Source organism: Mya arenaria, chromosome 3 (assembly GCF_026914265.1).
Source record: "Mya arenaria isolate MELC-2E11 chromosome 3, ASM2691426v1".
In the NCBI taxonomy this organism is placed as follows: Eukaryota; Metazoa; Mollusca; class Bivalvia; order Myida; family Myidae; genus Mya; species Mya arenaria.
This window is the reverse complement of record NC_069124.1, coordinates 57,547,824-57,570,653: the sequence shown is the minus strand read 5'-3', so window position 1 is coordinate 57,570,653 and position 22,830 is coordinate 57,547,824. Positions and strand designations below refer to the sequence as shown.

Sequence of the window (22,830 nt, the reverse complement as noted above, 5' to 3'; positions counted from 1 at the left end):
ATGTGGTCGTGCTTTGTTGGGGAACTGGAGTACCTGGAGGAAACCCACTTGTTAACTGCTAAATATAAGGGTAGGAAGTCGAGATTTTTTTTTTAAATATTTGGAAATATGACAGAAAGTACTTCATCTTTCCGAAAAAGACCCTATGTTTTTCTCCCGACCATACACTGTTTTTTATCAATTTCCTAAATAAACGAGTTTATTTTAGAGGGCATGTGAAAATTTGATCATTTTGTATTTTAAGTTTTCTAAAACAGTGATATACCCTGATATAGGTAGGTTTAAAACAGGATACCGGTTCTCTAAAAAATATTAGAATATTTGAATGCCTACTCAATATTTCTGTACTAAGTGCTACTCTATTTCTTTTCGAGAAATTGTGGCCAGTTTCTTAATAATAATGAAAACAATAAAGAACCCACTTGTTCAAAATATTATATCTTTCTTAACTATATTCCGACTGAACTAAAAATTCTCGGCACCAAATGCAATTTGACCTGGCGTGCCTCTCGATTTATAGCGTCAGTTGTCAGCGGTAGCTCGATCTTTGTTCGTGACTTCTCTCCCAGCCAGTTTGCTTATCAGTGCGAGGGTGGATACAAGTGATATCAGGTATGTGTGCACGATCTTTTTGGTACTCATTATTACACATTTATATATTCTGAAATATATAATTTTAGCAAAGCCTATATTGTTTAGTGTTTTAATAAGATCACAATGCCGGTAATAAACGGTGTTTTATCTACAAATAGTATAATCTTACTGATTAAGCAAAACAATGGCCCAACGCGGCCTTCGGAAAATGCCATTTTGCTACTTTTTCACAAAATAATATATGCTGAGCTCAAAGCAACCGGGTGTTACATTAGGGATATCTGTTTTATTCATTTTCTATGTGTTTGAACTGGGGTATCTGTAAGGTTGAATCAATGAGTATTATTTCAATGAGATGTTGCATATGCGCCAGGAACAGATGTGGCGCACCTGCCGAATTGGTTAATTACCAAGGCACCCGTAACCACGCTGTGCATGTCAAAAAATCACAGGGGGCTAGTAATGAGTGCTAGGTACTGGATGCTACTTTGCTATTTCAAATAAGTCTTTTGAGGTCTATATTAAACATGTTTAAGATTATATCAGCTTGGAGCAGCAGTATCAGTCAGCGATGGTGATAAAGCCTGTTTGTTTAATCATATACACAATGGGGCCATGGAATCAACGAATGTACGGTTAAATATCGTATGTTCGAGAATTGATACAATGGTCTATTGTAAACGGTATTGAAGTTTTATTTGCAAATTAAAAAAAAAATGTCCTTCCACTTCATTATTGGAATGTGTTTCGAAATCTGCTTTTATTACATCTCAGGGATTCTGATTCGAAAAGGTTACCTTACGATAAATCGTTGATGAAAGCGCCCCAATATTCTTTTACTGTAACAATATTACAATATTCTGACTGTTACTGCTCCCTATTCTGTGAACATCTCTGACTGTTACTGCTCCCTATTCTGTGAACATCTCTGACTGTTACTGCTCCCTATTCTGTGAACATCTCTTACTGTTACTGCTCCCTATTCTGTGAACATCTCTTACTGTTACTGCTTCCTATGCTGTGAACATCTCTTACTGTTACTGCTTCCTATGCTGTGAACATCTCTTACTGTTACTGCTTCCTATGCTGTGAACATCTCTAACTGTTACTGCTTCCTATGCTGTGAACATCTCTTACTGTTACTGCTTCCTATGCTGTGAACATCTCTTACTGTTACTGCTTCCTATGCTGTGAACATCTCTTACTGTTACTGCTCCCTATTCTGTGAACATCTCTTACTGTTACTGCTCCCTATTCTGTGAACATCTCTGACTGTTACTGCTCCCTATTCTGTGAACATCTCTTACTGTTACTGCTCCCTATGCTGTGAACATCTCTTACTGTTACTGCTCCCTATTCTGTGAACATCTCTTACTGTTACTGCTCCCTATGCTGTGAACATCTCTTACTGTTACTGCTTCCTATGCTGTGAACATCTCTTACTGTTACTGCTTCCTATGCTGTGAACATCTCTTACTGTTACTGCTTCCTATGCTGTGAACATCTCTTACTGTTACTGCTCCCTATTCTGTGAACATCTCTTACTGTTACTGCTCCCTATTCTGTGAACATCTCTGACTGTTACTGCTCCCTATTCTGTGAACATCTCTTACTGTTACTGCTTCCTATGCTGTGAACATCTCTTACTGTTACTGCTTCCTATGCTGTGAACATCTCTTACTGTTACTGCTTCCTATGCTGTGAACATCTCTTACTGTTACTGCTCCCTATTCTGTGAACATCTCTTACTGTTACTGCTTCCTATGCTGTGAACATCTCTTACTGTTACTGCTCCCTATTCTGTGAACATCTCTTACTGTTACTGCTCCCTATGCTGTGAACATCTCTTACTGTTACTGCTTCCTATGCTGTGAACATCTCTTACTGTTACTGCTCCCTATGCTGTGAACATCTCTGACTGTTACTGCTCCCTATTCTGTGAACATCTCTGATTGTAACTGTTTCCTATTCTGTGAACATCTCTGTCTGCTACTGTTCCCTATGCTGTGAACACCTCTGACTGATACTTCTCCCAATGCTATGAACATCTCTGACTGATACTTCTCCCAATGCTATGAACACCTCTGACTGATACTTCTCCCTATGCTGTGAACATCTCTGACTCATACTGCTCCCTATACTGTGAACATATCTGACTCATGCTGCTCCCTATACTGTGAACATCTCTGACTCATACTGCTCCCTATACTGTGAACATCTCTGACTCATGCTGCTCCCTATACTGTGAACATCTCTGACTCATGCTGCTCCCTATGCTGTGAACATCTCTGACTCATGCTGCTCCCTATACTGTGAACATCTCTGACTCATACTGCTCCCTATACTGTGAACATCTCTGACTCATGCTGCTCCCTATACTGTGAACATCTCTGACTCATGCTGCTCCCTATACTGTGAACATCTCTGACTCATACTGCTCCCTATACTGTGAACATCTCTGTATTTAGTGTGACCTTTGTTTCAGGTTTGCACCAGGTTGATCTTTTACAATATTATGGTAAGTCTAAAGAACACACACATAGACTATGCAACCGTTAGATAATCCTGTATTTCGACGATTTAAAAGTGGATACGCTAGATTTTAAGGTCTTTTGGCAACAGTTCTTCTACAACAGTACTAATTTTTGACAAATAACACATCATCGACATAATTGTATGTTTATAAACAAAGAAATAAGATAATCAAGAAATCATAATAATAAAGATGTTTATCAAACGGTGATTAGTAATTAGAAAATACCCCGGCTTACTCATGCGTACCTACATGTACATCTGTTGCTGATAGGGGACGTTACCTTGGTAACCTTTTTCAATTCGAAGTTAAAAGTCCCAAATTGATATCTTGTATTGCTTCATATACAACGAAACAAATTGTCTAAACTAACATGCCAGTTTTCGACTTTCCTATAACGAGCTATAAATGCGCATTACTTAAAGTATATTAAACTATGAAAGTAATTAATTAAGTATCAGATGCATTTAACGTCTGAACTGTGTGTCGCTTTACATGGAGATTTTAAATATGTTGGCTACTGGATTTGACCCTGTAGTTTCCATCGAGGGGGTTCGTTCTTTAGGTATGCACCTTGAATGGGAATTTGACTAATGTGTAAAATGTCTAAAATGGTGCATTTTAATGCAATTTATGCGTAACTTTTTTAATATACTGACTTGAAAAGTTTACTTGCACGTTTTTAAAAGGGGGTGGGGAGGGCCGCCCCACCCATTGAGCCGCTAGTGTGTTTAACCTACAGCGCTTTTTATTCTGACGTTTTAATTATGACCATGGGAAAGGCGCAAGTTTAGTTCACCCCTGAGGCCCTTCCCCGTGTTAGCTCCCCGGGTTTATGAGCGTCGAGACCCGGCGTATCCCGAGCCTTATCGTAAAATCTAATTTAGCTTTATCATCTGGCTAAAGTAGTATCAGTATCTTATCTACCCAAAGTATATTTCCGTTCAAAACAGATTCGCAAATCGGGCATTTCATCAAAAATGAACACTGCATGCCAGAACAAATTTCTCAGAACCTTTTTCATGCAGAAATTTAAAAGAATTTAATGTATTACACCCTCTTGTACAAGAAAAAACAACTGGATTTTTATTTCTTTATTTCGTACGTGGAGGAACTTTTATCAGTTTAAATGCTATCTTGAAAACTGCGAATAAATATACGTAGCTGGATACCGTGGTATTGTTGGAATTATTTTTTCTAGGAAGTTTTGGCCAGGTAAGACCTATCCCGTCGACAATTTATCATTAATAACGGAGATATAAACACCCCTCGATGGGCACTCTAAACACTGGCTATTTAAAACAGCCCTTTGAGATTTTGCGATATGATTTATACATTAGAATTATAGACATCCTAACCTTGCCTTCTTCTGTAAGGCAGTTGTGTTTTGTAAGCATGTTAAAATTGCATTGGTAAACACTTGCTTTAATGAGTGCTCAAAATCATTGACCTATGTTATGTTGTATGACTACATTTATATGTACCAAATTAATTTCATAACTTTTAACAATACGATACTCTGCCATATCATGGCCATTTGACTCTTTTTTTTCATCAATGTCCATCTAATCGATTTCGCATCGAAAAAAATAAATAGCATTAACCTTGGTACTATCGATGCCGTTAGACACCCAGCATAGGTGCATGATGTGTGATCAGCTTTATTTCAACAACCCAAGTGGTTTGGCCCATTTGTAGGTTCTAATGAGCTTCCACAGGTTGGAACTGCAACCAAATTTCTAACGTACTCCCACAATCTTTGTTTATTCTGGATTAATAGCAGATGTTCGTGGTAAAACGCTTAACGTTAAAACCATCAAATGTTCAAAAATACCTGTAAAATTGGAAAAAATGTTCTAAAATATCGGATACTAATACTCAGCACGTAGCGGTAATGATCAGCAAAATATCAACAAGTTGTTGATTTCTCTTTCACGTGTTTCTGTATTTCAGAAGCAACAATTGGGTCCAAGGTTAGTTGTCCGTCTGTGCTACGCTCAGGCGTTTACGTTGTGAACGAGCCCGAGGGCGAAAACGCGGAGTTCAGTTCTTTCTTTGACGAACCAAGTGATTTGATTCTAGACAATATGGAAGCAAAAGAAGGTGAGGTTGTAGTGGATAGACCGTATGATCCAGCTGAGGGAACGCCAATTGATGTTGAAGCTCCAACCGACGAAGGGACAGAGGTTGATGTTCAAGAGTCTGCGGTTGATCCTGAGCAAGATGAACTTCCTGACCAAGGCGATGAAGAAGTACTTGTTGATTTAAATGAAGGACCGCAGGAGCAGCAAGAACAAGAGGAAGATGTTCCAAATGTACAAGACGGTGACGTTGACGGTGATGCTCCTCTTGCAAAACCAGAAAGGGACAGTGGGCTACATGTTCCACCACCCTCGCCAATAAATGAAAAGACTGATTATGAGGATGACACTAGGATCCTCATGAATGACGATAATGAGCCAAGAGAAATGACAAATGACTTTCCTACACTTGAAAAAGAAGACATAGTGTTCATTGAGTCTGAAATCAAACCACTTGACGAATCAACTCCCAAGAAAAAGAAGGATAAGAAACCTAAAGAAAAGAAACCTAAGAAAGAAAAGCCACCAAAAGAACCGAAACCTCCTAAGGAACCGAAACCGCCAAAGGAACCGAAATCGCCAAAGGAACCAAAAAAGCCCAAGGAGCCTAGGTTGTCCGAAGGACCGAGCCATGGTAGACGCCTGACGCTCAACTGGACGATTCCGTCCGTGTACAAGTAAGTTCTAGTGTTACCCGTCCGACTTGTAGTGATTCTTTCTTGAGTTTCTGTACATATTTATCAACAGTTCATGTTAATGAAACATGTTAATTGGTTATAACAATAAACCGTTGGTTATTTTAAGTTTAAAAACACTAATATACAAAAACATTGCATTACATTGTAGTTATGTGTTCACATCTAAAACCAGTATTAAGCTTTAATGTTTGAAATGAGAGGTCTGTCCCAAGATAAACCCACTTATTTTTAAAGATTTACCGACGAAGATAGAGCTAAGTGATTACTTGATAAGATTGCATTTGATATATATTTTTAAATTCATCATAAAAAGTCTGATTCTTCTCTGAGAGACTCTGAATAATGATTTATGTATTCGAGTTTTAATCGTATGTATGATAGTCTTGTTCAAGATGTGATATAAGAACACGTGCAATTTCTTGTACAGTGTAGCATCAAGACCGGTCAGTCCAGTCAGACATGTGCTGCCCAACTTGATCAAGACTGGCCAGCCATGCATGTGCTGTCCAACTTCATCAAGACAGTCCAGTCACACATGTGCTGTCCACCTTGATCAAGACCATCCAGCAAGGCATGTGCTATCCAACTTGATCAAGACAGTCTAGTCAGATATGCGCTGTCCACCTTGATCAAGACAGTCCAGCCAGGCATGTGCTGTCCAACTTGATCAAGACCGGTCAGTCCAGTCAGACATGTGCTGCCCAACTTGATCAAGACAGTCCAGCCAGGCATGTGCTGTCCAACTTGATCAAGACAGTACAGTCAGATATGTGCTGTCCAACTTGATCAAGACAGTCCAGTCAGGCATGTGCTGTCCAACTTGATCAAGACAGTCCAGCCAGGCATGTGCTGTCCAACTTGATCAAGACAGTCCAGCCAGGCATGTGCTGTCCAACTTGATCAAGACAGTACAGTCAGATATGTGCTGTCCAACTTGATCAAGACAGTACAGTCAGATATGTGCTGTCCAACTTGATCAAGACTGTCCAGCCAGGCATGTGCTGTCCAACTTAATCAAGACAGTCCAGCCACACATGTGCTGTCCACCTTGTCAAAGGCTGTCCAGTCAGGCATGTGCTGTCCAACTTAATCAAGACCGGTCAGTCTAGTCAGACATGCGCTGTCCAACTTGATCAAGACTGTCCAGCCAGGCATGTGCTGTCCAACTTGATCAAGACAGTCCAGTCAGACATGCGCTGTCCAACTTGATCAAGACAGTCCAGCCAGGCATGTGCTGTCCAACTTGATCAAGACAGTACAGTCAGATATGTGCTGTCCAACTTGATCAAGACAATACAGTCAGATATGTGCTGTCCAACTTGATCAAGACTGTCCAGCCAGGCATGTGCTGTCCAACTTGATCAAGACAGTCCAGCCACACATGTGCTGTCCACCTTGTCAAAGGCTGTCCAGTCAGGCATGTGCTGTCCAACTTAATCAAGACCGGTCAGTCTAGTCAGACATGCGCTGTCCAACTTGATCAAGACTGTCCAGCCAGGCATGTGCTGTCCAACTTGATCAAGACAGTCCAGTCAGACATGTGCTGTCCACCTTGATCAAGACTGTCTAGTCAGACATGCGCTGTCCAACTTGATCAAAACTGTCCAGCCAGGCATGTGCTGTCCAACTTGATCAAGACAGTCCAGTCAGACATGTGCTAACCACCTTGATCAAGACTGTCCAGTCAGGCATGTGCTGTCCAATTTGATCAAGACCGGTCAGTCTAGTCAGACATGCGCTGTTCAACTTGATCAAGACAGTTTAGCCACACATGTGCTGTCCAACTTGATCAAGATCGGTCAGTCCAGCCACACATGTGCTGTCCAACTTGATCAAGATCGGTCAGTCCAGCCAGACATGTGCTGTCCAACTTGATCAAGATCGGTCAGTCCAGCCAGACATGTGCTGTCCAACTTGATCAAGATCGGTCAGTCCAGCCACACATGTGCTGTCCAACTTGATCAAGATCGGTCGGTCAAGCCGAACATAAGCTGTCCAACTTGAAGCAAATTGAACTTCTTTGAAATATATTCAGTTGTGATAACAACTCACATCTTAATGTGCATGTACACAGTATAGGTTTTATATTAATTTGAAAGCGATGCAATAATCATTGACAGACAATACCAGAGTATATAGAAGCGTCAAATTCCATTTCACTAAAACCTAAATACAATACATAAACTTTATTGCTGATAAAACAGATGTGATAGAGACATACAGTATGTGTGGACACCACAATATTCACTGTAAGAGAGACATTAGACCGTTATCTAAAATCTTCTCCACTCGTCAAAACCATCAGCACCGACTCTAAATATCCAGATTCATATCTTCTGACAAAACACATAGAGTGTTGCTATGATTTATGTAGATTGTTGCTATGATTTAAGTACATCATTCAAACGACGTGTCTGGAAACGACACGTCTAGTATTATTTATTGAAGACGTATTTGTTACCACTGTGTAGCAGGTCCAGTCAAATCAAGACAAAATTGCACCAAATTGTTCATTTTGGCTTTTAATTATTAAGCTTTGCCTTAAGGTACACACGTATGATTAGGTTTAAAAAAGCTCAGGACCCATCTAAATTTCGTTCAAGATGACTGCCAAAATCCAAGATGGCTGCCATGACCCTTAATAGTGTACATTTGGTGACACCTTAAGCATGAACATATGTATATACTTCGTGTGCGATCAAAATGAGTCCAACGCATTGCTCCTAAGGCATCACTCAAAACAATTGCTGTTTGTTTTCTCTTGTAATTTGTATATGTCGGCCTTACTGTTATGAAGATAATTATCTGTGAAGACGATGTGCTTATCTGACGTATATCAGACGGAGGCGTGCAGTCTTTGATAAGAAATTGGCAAGAACAAGGAGTTTGTCAGATATTGTATGAAGTAATAATTTGCTATAATTTTTGCAATGGTTTAAGGTACCCAACCCAAATTAATAAAAAATCATTTCATTCAGAGTATATTAATTTACCACCTTTGCTAGGAGTAAAATAATGCTTAAAACTATAGTATTTTGTTTAATATGATCTCATTTAGAATCTATAGATGTTGGCAGTAGTTTATAAACAATGAAAACATAATTCAACATTTAATTTACGCAAGAATGATGGTATTGGGTTCACAGTAAAATGCTTATGAATGTCCATACTGTTTTGATAGAAACCGCCTTTTATTAAAGAATGGTCAAAGATTCCTTGGGTTAGCGTTACTCAAGGTCGCAGGAAAGATATAGTCAAATGGTCTTGCTGTAATAAAGTATCAGTCCATCCCGCAGATATTCTCTCCACATAATCTTGAATCGTTGGAGCTCAAAAGTCAAAAGGCAACATTAAACAGAAGAATATTCAGCAAAAATCCAATTAATCATCTCTGAAGCCACGTTCAGAGCCTCCATGAGTGATGTAGAGCCGGGATCAGTGGTTCAAGTGCTACTTTGTAATGAGTAAATACATTTTTCTTGTCCGTTTCCATGGAAACATATTTTTTCAAGTTTTGGAATGTACTCAATAAATACAAGTTATCACAAATCAGTAACAAGAAGACATACTTATCCCCTGAACATCTGAATGCAGCGAACCGTTATGACAGATTCTGTAATGTAAGATAACGTCGCATAGTTTGAACAAAATATCTTGAAAGAGAAATTATGAAAACGAAAAGTATTCTGCATTGAGGGATTTTTCCAGTTGCAGAATATCTAAAGAGGTATTCGTGCATATTAAACATGTTGTATAAACCTAAGTAGCCTGGAATCTGCTAATGCCACTGTCATTGGTTATACTCACCAATGAGACTGCCATAAATTCACAGTGAGAAATGCTGCTATACATATTAATGATATAATTTGTTAAGAAGAATAAAGTTGATTCTCGAATCAAAATCATATGACATCTAGTTTGTTTCTAATTTTATCGCCTTACAAAATATTCAATGATTACAGTTCATGACATCCGGTTATAAAATTGGCATATCTTATGTATATATATACATACCAGCATTTACTTATCTTTTATTGCAACATCCGACCCTAAATCAACTCACCGGCACATTTTACGAGCAGATTACAATAATAAGTACCATGTAAGAACCTTGATTCTGGCTGTTTTAGTGAAGTACGTTATGGCGTATTGTAGTAAAAATACAACATTTGGCAAAGGTATCGTATGGATTCCTAATTCTGTAATGTCTTGTATCAGGGGAAACCGACGTGCATTTAAACACTTATAAAAGTACCATTTATATATCAAACGCTAATTTGCCATTGTTTGACCATCGAATAGATCGGTTCGTCGTCGGATACCCCCCATTCTTTACTGTATTGTGTACCATGGGCGATTTGGTTCAGAAAATCTCGTAATAATGATTAATAGTGAGGTAGTTTCATTTGGTCCGTAAAAAATCAATGTTGAAAGTGCGCAGACACTGTAAATATATTCTGGCGAAAGCTGAAATTGAACCCGGTCCGCCAGATCACTTCAAATTTTATAACAGCTTCGTACACCACTCGACTATGGAGACAAACGACATGTAGGTTTAACGCTAAAAAATAGCAATCGATCGAAAGCGCAACTGTTTTATATGTTTCAAGATATGTCCTATATGCACATGAGTCTGAAAATCTGTGTGCTATTAGTTTTGTACCCAAGGAATGTAATTCCTGTCAGCTCACGGTATGAGACAATGTGGATTTGTCGGGATGATTTATCTAGCTGAGATGACAGCATACCTCTTCACTGTATGGCATCATTTGTGGCCCATCGCAATGATTAACAATACGAAAGAATATGTTATCAAATATTTCACTATTTCTATTGCAAGATAGATAAAAATAAACTTAAGGATTTTAGTAATTTAACCGTAAATCTAGCTCACATCACATCTCTTTGCTGTATTAAAGCATGTTTACGGCTCATCGCAATATTAACAATATGAAATAACATTCTTTAAAATAAAGAAAATATATATCGCTATTTCGATTGCAATTTACATAAAAATGAACTTTAGGAGTTTTAGTAATTCGACCATAAATCTAGCTCACATCCATGTACCCAATGTTTATTTTCAAAATTTATTACATTGAATCATCAAACGGACGGACTATAATATGCGATAATGATGCCAATTTTCTTCAAAAGCCTTCGCTCCACGCGAATCAGACACCACATCTAAATTACCGAATAACCAGCAGAGCATGGTAGATGATTCCAGGTGATCACGCCGGGTCGCGGAAACCGCTGGAGATATTAGTGCTTTTCTAGATTTGACTCCATGTTTTGTGAGAACGTTGTTTCGTTGGGTTGATGAGCTGTAGTAATAAATCATAGCAACTATGTAGGTACATAATAAAGCAACGAAATTGTGTTGGTAGATGTTCCTATGTGTTGTTAGCTGTTTCACACAGATCGGAGTGCGTGTTTTCATGACGAAATTTTCGTTTGTTAAAATACTTTTTTTACTTCTTTTTGTCAGCGACAATGTTTAGAAGTCGGTTTTATATGCTGAACACGTGATATTGAAGAAAGAAAGATATTGATTAAAGAAAGACATTACTTTAAAAGGAGTTGAACATTATATAAAATCATTATGTATAAATCAGAATAATATTACTCGGATATGATATGAATACAGCGTTGCATTGACTTGGAAAAAATAAGACGCCAGTTGACTAAGCAAATAAGTGTGTAATTGAGAGTGGATTAGTGAATTCCTGTTGGTACATCTGGTGGCAGAACGAACGCACAGGAAACATGTAAGCAGATTTCCCCCACCTTATAACTCCGGAATGCTACCTGGAATCTAAATGGGTCTGACCAGAGCAAGGCCCTTGACATTTGGTCAATAAAAATGTGTAAACAAACGCGGCAAATCACTCTAATTATTTATACTGGTAAACAATAGGAATGGTGTATGGAATTAAGGGGTTATCTACACTTAACCAGTGTCAACTATGAAACTGCTTAAATATATGTTGAAGGTTAAACGAATTGAAGAAAGATATACTTTTAAAAACAGTCAGTTGAATGATGAACTCTTGGGTGATAAATCTGAAAGAGGTTTGCCTAGATATAAATAAAAGGATTCTGAGTGCGCATGCCATAACCTTCACCTTATCATGTCATGCATCTGCCATCGAGGAGTACAGATCTTGAAGGGGCTATCTGTTCTAAACTTCAAGATGTTATCCTGTAAAAAAACATGCATACAGTTTCATGACTCTTAATTGCCCATACCTTTTTTTTATTCTTTTGTTGATTTGGTTACCTATCTCATTTAGAGCGCTATTTTAAATACACTCATTCAAGAGTTAGAATTGTACATAATACAACCACCGCACTATGCTTCATAGATATCTTTTATATTTCTTCATTCATTTATGATTTTATTAAAATTTGTCCTAGCATCCGCACCCCCTGATGAATCCAACGCGTTATCAGTACTCACATCATATATCCTTCTACTTAAAATGTATCTGCCATCGAGGAGAACAGTGAACAGTTCTTGAAGAGAATGTCTTATTTAAATTTTAATACTACCATCTATTTGAGTTATTCATAAACTTTATCAGCCGTTTCATAAAGCAAGTCATTTTTTTGTGTTGGCAACATGACTGGCGCGTTCCTTGTGGGTTGATATAAGGCCAAAAAAAAATGATAATATTTTATGACAGCGTCTTTTCGGATATCTCAGGATTCCATAGATCATAACACTCAAATTTGATATGTAGTATAATTTGAAGTTCATAGCATACCGAATAAATACGACGCAATGTGTGCGCATATCATTACCTTCAACTTATCGTAATTGCAATGTATCTGCCATCTTGAAGAGGCCATCTGTTTTATCTTTAAAGATACGGAGAAATTAATAATAATATAATATTAAACAAACTTTATGACTCCCAATTATAAACGGTTTTCATATAGATGAAGTTTTTTTCTTTATTTTTTTTTCATATAGATAAGCTTTTTGTTTGATAGCATGACTCAACTTGGGCATTCGTCATGTTCGTTCTGCATCCTATTTTAACTTGTTTCTTTAGCTTACGAATTCGCAATAAATGGTCAAATGCGTCTAAATAGAAGCACGAGACACTATGTCAGGAACAAGTGCAACAGAATATCATTCTATGATGAAGGCTCACTAGATACAATGATTAACTGTATACATTTCCGTAATAAAGTTTGATTTTAAATGTTTGAACCGATGTAATGTATTAATGGGTTGTTTCAGGTCGTCACTTGTGAAGCTGATATGCGGGCTGTACGCGCTGGTGATTGTCGTGTTAGGGATCGTGTAATGTATTAGTGGGTTGTTCCAGGTCGTCACTTGTGAAGCTGATATGCGGGCTGTACGCGCTGGTGATTGTCGTGTTAGGGATCGTGTAATGTATTAGTGGGTTGTTTCAGGTCGTCACTTGTGAAGCTGATATGCGGGCTGTACGCGCTGGTGATTGTCGTGCTAGGGATCGTGTAATGTATTAGTGGGTTGTTTCAGGTCGTCACTTGTGAAGCTGATATGCGGGCTGTACGCGCTGGTGATTGTCGTGTTAGGGATCGTGTAATGTATTAGTGGGTTGTTTCAGGTCGTCACTTGTGAAGCTGATATGCGGGCTGTACGCGCTGGTGATTGTCGTGCTAGGGATCGTGTTTGCATGTGCCACAGCTCTTACATCAGTGGAGAGGGAACACAAGTACTACCTGGAGGTAATGTTGACGGACCAGGGCGTTGTATTAATACATTGTATGTTATTACCGGAGATATATAACGTTTCTGTCATGCAATACTTTGCCTTGCCATCTATGTAACGTTCAATTGTTAAGAAGGCTTTGCGACGGCAATTGAATTTACAAAATAATACATGTCTTACTTAGTCGAGGTATTTTATTTTCAAATCATTCGACGGCATTTTGTTGTCGCGTGTCAGCAAGTCGCGTTAAGTTTTCAAACATTTGATCGAAATCTATACAATTTGCTTGAAATTGTTTCTAAACACGTTCCCCAACATTTCAGATTTTCATGGTGTACCTGTACACGGGCTCGCTGTTCATCCTGCTGTACTTCCAGTTGGCCTTGTTGAGAGGGGTCAAGGTCAAAAACAGTTATTTTGACACCAACATTAAGGTCTCCATACGCCCAGATGGCAGCATCCAGAAGTCTCCCTGCGCCACGCCCACTCCTAACAGGTTTGTAAGCGTTTTCTTTGTAGTTGCTCCTTACCAGTGTCTCCGTTTTGCAACTATGCTTGTTCGTGTAGTATACTAGTAGTTGCAATATTCGTACAATGTGTTTGCAAATTATGCGACAATTTGCTATTGATAGAAAGGGGGGAGTAGTAATATTAGACCTAGACCTGATTAATAAAAAATGAATCAAAATTAGTATATGAATATGAGAAGTAATATCGATGCGCAGTGTTCTTCGCTATAAGTTAAGTCGATCAGCTATTATGGCACTAGTTAACACATTAAGCTCTTGTTTTCTAGAATGGTACTGTGTGTTTTTCTAATTCTTAATTTTATGATGTAATTATGGCTCAAATTAACACATTTAGCTCTCTTTCTCGAACGGTACTGAGTGTCATTCTTATTCGTCGTTTGGGAATATGATGCTTTAATGATATTGGTAAGTTTGGCTAAACCTTTTGTCGCTACATCTTTCGTCACTAGGTTTTACTAACTGTTTGTATCTAGAAGAAATATTCCAAATGATGTGAGTATGCCAGGGAGACTGATATATATCTTTACTTTTCCTGCGATACTCTGATATCTCGTTATAACGTTACCTTGAGCTTCTCAAAAAATAAGAAAATCCAGAAGTCTCCCTGCGCCACGCCCACTCCTAACAGGTTTGTAAGCGTTTTCTTTGTAGTTGCTCCTTACCAGTGTCTCCGTTTTGCAACTATGCTTGTTCGTGTAGTATACTAGTAGTTGCAATATTCGTACAATGTGTTTGCAAATTATGCGACAATTTGCTATTGATAGAAAGGGGGGAGTAGTAATATTAGACCTAGACCTGATTAATAAAAAATGAATCAAAATTAGTATATGAATATGAGAAGTAATATCGATGCGCAGTGTTCTTCGCTATAAGTTAAGTCGATCAGCTATTATGGCACTAGTTAACACATTAAGCTCTTGTTTTCTAGAATGGTACTGTGTGTTTTTCTAATTCTTAATTTTATGATGTAATTATGGCTCAAATTAACACATTTAGCTCTCTTTCTCGAACGGTACTGAGTGTCATTCTTATTCGTCGTTTGGGAATATGATGCTTTAATGATATTGGTAAGTTTGGCTAAACCTTTTGTCGCTACATCTTTCGTCACTAGGTTTTACTAACTGTTTGTATCTAGAAGAAATATTCCAAATGATGTGAGTATGCCAGGGAGACTGATATATATCTTTACTTTTCCTGCGATACTCTGATATCTCGTTATAACGTTACCTTGAGCTTCTCAAAAAATAAGATTTTGAAATATTGCAACAAAAAAAATCCCTGATTTGTGTATGGAAAAACGATTAAAACGTACCTCCGAAGCTTGTTGCCAGTTTTCACATCCAATATTTTACGGTTCAAAGCCTTTGAAAAACCGTACTTGTGTTAGCGATGATCCCAGACTGGCGCCGGGCCAAACGTGAGCCTATTAGCTCGTCTTCAGGTGGCCGTGTTTGGCTAAGCAATTTTGTTGCAACAGAATTGTACATTTGTTTATATTATTTGGGGATTTAGGACAGAACACCTTCTTTCATTGCCTTTCAAAATTAAATATGTAGCGCGACTATCATAAAAATATTTGCATAATACATCACTCTACAATAGTTCGATACATTGTGTTTATCAGGTTTGCTTTGCCATCAAATGGTTGAGTTGTATCAATCGGAGATCAAAACTTTCATTTCTTTGGAAACATGCCCACTACTGCGCATATAGCAGGCAATGTTTGGAAAAAAAAACAAGATGTCATCACCGAGCTCTGACATGTAATTGCACGAAGCCTGGTACTAGTGATAGGTGTATGTTTATTGAATGCACGGGGAATATTTACCCAATTATCTTGGAAAAAGAAAGCTCTGTTTATCTGATAGGTGTTTATCTTTACTGCAATTTTGTTGCAAAAAAGTGAAATTTGAGAAAGCAGAAAAGAAGTTTTACAGAGATATTTCAGATAAGATATGTTTATGTTGAAGACTAGTTGATACATACGTAAATGTTATAAAAAAAAACATTTGTTCATGACAAAATTTCCTGTATTGCATAAACCTGATGACAGTTATAATGGCCAAAACGTTATAAGAGTAAATGTTTTAATGTTGAAGTAGGTGATTTCTGCTGTTTTTCTATAAAAAAAAAAAACACGTTGCAATTCATACATCAGTGTTCCGATGATGAGCCAAAAAGGAAAAAAAAAACAAGAAAAGAAAGTAAGGACAGTCGTTAAATACTCTATTCGAAATGTTGTTATCCGCTACATAGCTTTTTTAGCAATATGAAGTTGTGCTGCACCTTTTAGGGGACTATAAAGGTTTTGGCAATAAAAACCCTACGTATTTTCTTTAAATTTAGGCTGTCAAACTTCTATAGTATTACCAATAGGACATCACAAAAATGCCACCGAATAATTAAATTCCAAGATTTTTTGCTCAAAAGACACTGTTTTGTAATCCAGGGCGCACGAGGTGTTGGCAGACGACATGACTCTAGAGAATGGGCGTGGTCTTGAGGAGATCTCGCTGGCCAGCCGTCACTCACAGCTGGTACTTCCGGCGGACGGTGGGGTGGCACATGTCGGCGAAGGAATCAACTTCTACCTTCGCCTGGGAGCTCTTGGTAAGAATAACGGTGGCTTTATTGAACGGAAACATTGAACCGGTAGTTTGGACCTGTGTGTTTAAATTCACATCAACGAAACACCAGAGAAAATACGTGAAAGTACTTGGATTGCAAATGACAATGTGGTCATCTTTATTTTATTCTTTAATTATATTTTCATCCATTCATTGTCAGTGCTGTTGCAATGCCTTCAGACTAAATTAGTTATTTGTCACTTTCCCCCATATTCATTGCTTTGTAGCGGGAACATGGCACTGTTGGGTTGGCATTTGGCTTTTGCATTGACGATTTATAAAACATGGTTTGATATTTCAGCGTTTGCGTTTGGGAGCGTTACGCTGGACGGTCTGCACATTGCCTCGTACTTCGAGAGCCCGGAGCTGAAGACGTGTGACAGCGAGATCTTCATCCTCGTCTACGTCATGCATCTCCTCTTCACCTTCGTACAGACGTTCTTCCTCTTCAAGAACCACAAGGTTATAATGCATTACTGTATCATTATACATACATGTATAAGGACACTATCTGTTCCAAGCGGGAAGATATGGTTTTAACCGGGATGAAACTAAAGCCGCAGGATATGCATATATTGCTAACTTATATCAAAGCATATTTATTAATAAATTTGCTTTTCAAGAACTCTTCAGTAAATTGTAAGCTTCCGCCGAAACAATCTATGGTTCTACGGTCGAAATCTGTTATGTCGAACTCTGTTATATCCATGTTAACTAATTATTCTCTTACAATTAAAACAAATTCCAAACTTCATTCTTAACAAAATAATACTACCTTCCTCATCCAGCTTGTAATCGATAAGCAGAAGGCGCTGGTACGGTTCGGGTTTATGCACATCATGGCCACAAACTTGTGTGTGCTGCTCGTCACCGCCATCTCTGAGACAGCAGAGGACTTCCGACAACAGGACTTCCGCTCCACAAACGCTAGTAGGTCCTTATTTAAATCAGTTTTGATATACATTGTATTGATTTCCAAGATGAGGACAAGCCAGGACAACATTAACATCCGTTTAGGGATTTTGGGGAGTTTCTCAACCTTATATTCGTATCTGAATATGTTTTTGATTTTCGAGTTCTGATGTTGAATAGTTATGTATGTTATATCAATCTGCTGATGCATACCTTACAATATTCTTTGGCGATGAAAGTTAAGCCTCGATAATGTAAATATTTCTGTTCGTCAGTAGATCGACACCTTTCATTACTCTTTTGTTTCGTTTAGACTTCACGGAGCATTTGACAAACATTCCTGTTTTGTATATCTGAGGAATGATTACTATTTGATATAATTCTTCTTCTCTTCCTTTTCCAGCGAGCCTGGTGGTAAAGTCATGCTACGAGGACGTTACTTTGGCACGGGGGGCGTCGCCGTACTTGTTCCCGTGCACAGTGATCTACTCCATCATTGCCGCCGGTATTGTCTATCGCCTCTACCAGTACGTGGGCGTCAAGGTCCGCCAGCGGTGGCCCTCCCACACCTCCCTCACAAGCTCCGTACCCCAGGGTCAGTACAACTTCCTTTTCGGTCAGTGTTTATGGCGTCATTTCCGGCAATGCATGTGACGTCAGGTACCCCGAATAAATCGCGAATGAAAATAAATGTAGTATTTATTTAAAATTTAGTGACATATTATATTTTGGCTCCTATCGTATATGATATAAATGCTTCATTCAATACCGTTAAGAATTAATTGGCTATTTCCTTTATTTATATATTATATAAAAATTGAGATCATTCATAAATAAACAGTTTCATACGTTTGATAAGATTTATAGTTTATACAAAAAGGATGTCATAAAGTGTATTTAGTACCTGCTTAATCTACATAAGATAACCAATGATTAAAACTCTATACATTTTGTTGTATGCAGTTATATTATCGATGTACCGCGGCTTTTACCAGACCGTTAATCTAATGTTATCTTAATAACTAAAATAATAATTTTCCAAATTAACTAAAACGGTTATAATAAAATTGATGAGTAACTCCAGAAAATTAAGTCAAATAGCGATTACTGCTTCCTATCACTGGTTTCCTGGTGTGAGGTTATCTGGATTGTATCATATCGGTTATGCCATATCTCAAGAGGAAAATTTTAGTAGGCTGATAGTTTTACCTGGATATCTTTGAAAACTATCTGAATTTCCTGTAATCGTCTCAAATAGCTCCTGGCTTTCTGTAAATACTTTGTATATAATCACAGAACTATTTGTTTAATCCGGTAACGAAATGCCATTACATTTGAGTTTATGTTGAAGGCAGACAATAAAAAGACTTTTTTTGTAAATAAAGAAGTCATGATCCAGCTATTACAGTTCTTATACAAATAAAAAATTCCTTGGTCTACGTGACACCCCCGTCTTTACTTTAGTATGACTTCAACGGTGTCTTTTTGTGCCGTCTGTTTGCGATGGTTAAAGTTTGTTAGTATGTATTTACAAAATCAAAAGGTTTGGTGCGACCCGGCAGTCGCAGAACCATTCATTATTTTGTAAGCTAATACTAACAATCTTTAACTTTTATAGTTGTCTACATATTATGTAAACTCGGCCAGCCATTGTTTATATCTACCGCTTCACCTAAAAACTTGAGAAATACTGCCTTGCGTTGGGCAAAATAGTATGTAGACCACTAAAGTCGGTTTGTAAGACATGAAGACATACAAAGTTTGCAATCATTGCATGTTCTTCATTATTAATTGATCAATTAAACGAGACTTACCTGTAAGGTGAAGTTTGATTGAGATTCTCCCACCATCAAACCGCTATCATTGAACGAATGTTTTATTTCTATTCAATAGTTATTGCTTGAACCGATGTGATCATTCCGCTTACTAGTATTTTAAAACTCAAAGGAATCAAAAAGTGGGAATAGACTAGGTACCGAAAATGTTCCCTTGTATGATCATATAAAACGTAATGATTTTAATTCATGTACATTCTTTGAACATATGTTTCAGGTGCCACTGGTATCGACTGTGACAAGGCCAACAAGGGCTTGTTCATGGGTCTTCTGGTCGCCGTGCTCACCCTCATCTCCATAGCAACCTTCTTCGTGTTCGAGAACCGGATATCCGACTCGTCAACCGCCGTGCAAGTCTTCTACGTGACCGAGATCGCGCTGATGATCGTAACCGGGATCGGGATTTTCATGGGGTACTCACGACTGTCGACGCTCAAGTTCCTACCGGCCATGTTCTTCACAGTAGACTCCGTGCTCCTGATTGTGGCGCTCGCTGGCTCATACATATATCTCGTCTTCATCCTCATCTCCGTCCTCTCGAGCGGAGAACTGGGCAGCTGCATTGGCATCTTGTCCGTGGTCACAATCATCCTGGCGCTCATTCAGATCACGCTGCAGATTGTCTTTATCCTGGACGGCCTCTGCAGGTGTGCGGAGAGTGAGATTCAAATGAGCGAGAAGCCCGGCCGCTCCGTGGTCACGTTTCTTCTCGTCTGTAATCTCGCGCTCTGGGTCGTCAGCATGTTTGAGATCAAGAAAACACAGGTGGTTGTCATGCACGAGTCGTTCTATGGGATCCTCGCGTGGAACATAGTCACGCACCTCTGCGTACCGCTGCTGATCCTCTTCCGGTTTCACAGCGCCATTTGTCTGTCCAAGATTTGGTACAACGCTTACCAGAAAGAAAAACTGACTTGAGTGACTGAATGAAATGAAGACTTGAATGTTAGTGAGATAGTAAGATAATGGCAGCACGGCTTTCGGGATTGGCCAGTTTCATATTGCATTTGTGACGACATAAGGGCTTATCGGACGTCTCAGGAAAAACAATAAGATTGAATATTTTGTAAGTTTAAAGAAAACGGGTTTTTATTTTAAAGAAAAAGAAACATATACGAAATCGTATAATCAACATTTGTATACCATTTTGAATGTTGACGACTCGGTGACTCCATAACATTCAACAGTTGCCTTTATACTGGATGTTGTAAATGATGTTCAAGGTACAAATAGGGCTGGTGAACAGGTGTTTACTGAATGAAGAATAAACAAGCGTAAGGTCGTGGACAATTATAATAAAGTTGATTGTAGAGGGGATGAGCATATGCCTATTGTCAGAATAGTAAGGGTTAGTTGTGACTTTGAAGAAGCCTGATTTATTATAAGTGTGACTGAACACTATCAGACTGTTGAGGCCTTTGTCTTTTTGTATTATCAGTTTATATGCAATAATATATGTATTTATGTTCATTAATTTATCATATAAAACATTATCAATGCATAAACAGATATATGCCAGAGTAATTGTATGTTATATGTGTATATTTATTTTCAATATCGTTATTATTATCTGTATGAATGAGAACTATCTTTTTTACATGGGATGTTATGTTAATTCAGTGCCTTAATTAAAAATCAGGTCCCTTTTATCCGTCCAATTGTAAAGTAGACCCAATATCAAGATCTTTAAAGCTTTATTTAACAATATACATGTATTGCGTATGAATACAGTACTGAATATGGTTAAACTGTTGTATTCCGGGCAAAATTTTGAAAATATGTTAGCATCTGCCAGAACATTCAATGACATCAAACATATATCTTTCGGAATACAGTTCCCATTTCTGTATTTTAGGATTTGATATACATGTATATATATATATATATATTGGATATATACGTTATGTAAGTAGTTTACGTATTCATAGGAGTATCTTTTAGCCATTTATTGTCTGTATGTGTAGTAGAGATGTTTTGTACCGTGTCATGTAAAATTAAATAAACTGATTTGGAAAATATTTTGTTCCGAGTGTTTTAACAATACAGACACCCATCCACATATGAATATTAAGATATTCTAAGATACCTTAAAGGGACACTCTTATGTCAATAAAAGGCCAAAGAAAGAAAGATATTGATCCCAGTGTAATGTGAAAACCCCAAATAGGCTAGGGTAAACCGCTATGATATCTCAGTAGAATACTGATGAAAGGCTCGTGTTTTGTAAAATGCACTATTTATGACGAAATAAGTGCGGCAAATCATTTAAATTTTTACGACTAAGGTACTGACGTTTAAAAACCCTTTCACAAATGTTAAAATATTCTCAAATATTGTCGTTGAAGGCCATAATTTTGAATACCGTTACTAACATAATTTATCGATTCGTTGTAGCGTGATTGGTCGATTGACATTGTCACGTGATGTTATCAATATATTCTTAAATGGTAAAAATGGATTTTGTACAAGTCCTTGCGGCCTACTGGCTAAGGCGTCGGTGAACATTTTTATTGACTTTACAGGCGTGGTTTCGCACCCCTCTAAAACCAAAATATTCTTAATACTTCCATAGTATTGTTTTTTGCAATATCGGTACCATAGAGTAAAAAAATAAACAAGAGCGGTCACGGACAGCTTCATCCCCCGCCTCATTGGGGCATTTTTTGTATTGAAAGCCAATCAATGGTAAGGGTGGTCTCTCAGGAACATAAGAATTGCGTAAAATTAAGAAAGGGTAATAAACTCTTCCTTAAATAATGCCTTCATGAAAGCCCGTAGACAATTTTAAATGTAAAATAAGCAAAGGACAATAACTCTTTCAAAAATGGTCAAATCGCAAAAGCCAGACTATATGCGTTGCTTCACTTTATGATCATCAATCTGTGAAAGTTTGGTAGAAGTCGCATGAAAAACGTAAGGAGTTGCGAAGAAACCAATTTTAAATGTAAAATAAGCAAAGGGCAATAACTCTTTCAAAAATGGTCGAATCGGGAAAGCCCGACAATATGCGCTGCTTCACTTTATGATCATCAATCTGTGAAAGTTTGGTAGAAATCGCATGAGAAATGTACGAGGAGATGCAAAGAAATGAATGTGGGACGGACGGACGCACGGACGCAAGCACCCACGCACGCACAGACGCACGGAATCGCGCCAAACATTACTATATCCCCTCGCCTTTTTAAGGCGGGGGATAAAAAAGTGTTTTCAGATGCATTACCGAGAAAGCTCATTTTTATGGTGCTAATGGACGACCGAAAAGAATCTACACGTGTAATGTTCTAACGGTATTTATATTGAAACGCAGTTAA

The 22,830-nt window shown here is 38.1% G+C and overlaps 1 pseudogene; it reads left to right on the top strand.

The window, feature by feature from the left end:
• LOC128226146 (proton channel OtopLc-like) lies at positions 1–21,546 on the top strand (annotated as a pseudogene).
• Positions 21,547–22,830: the final 1,284 nt, after the last annotated feature.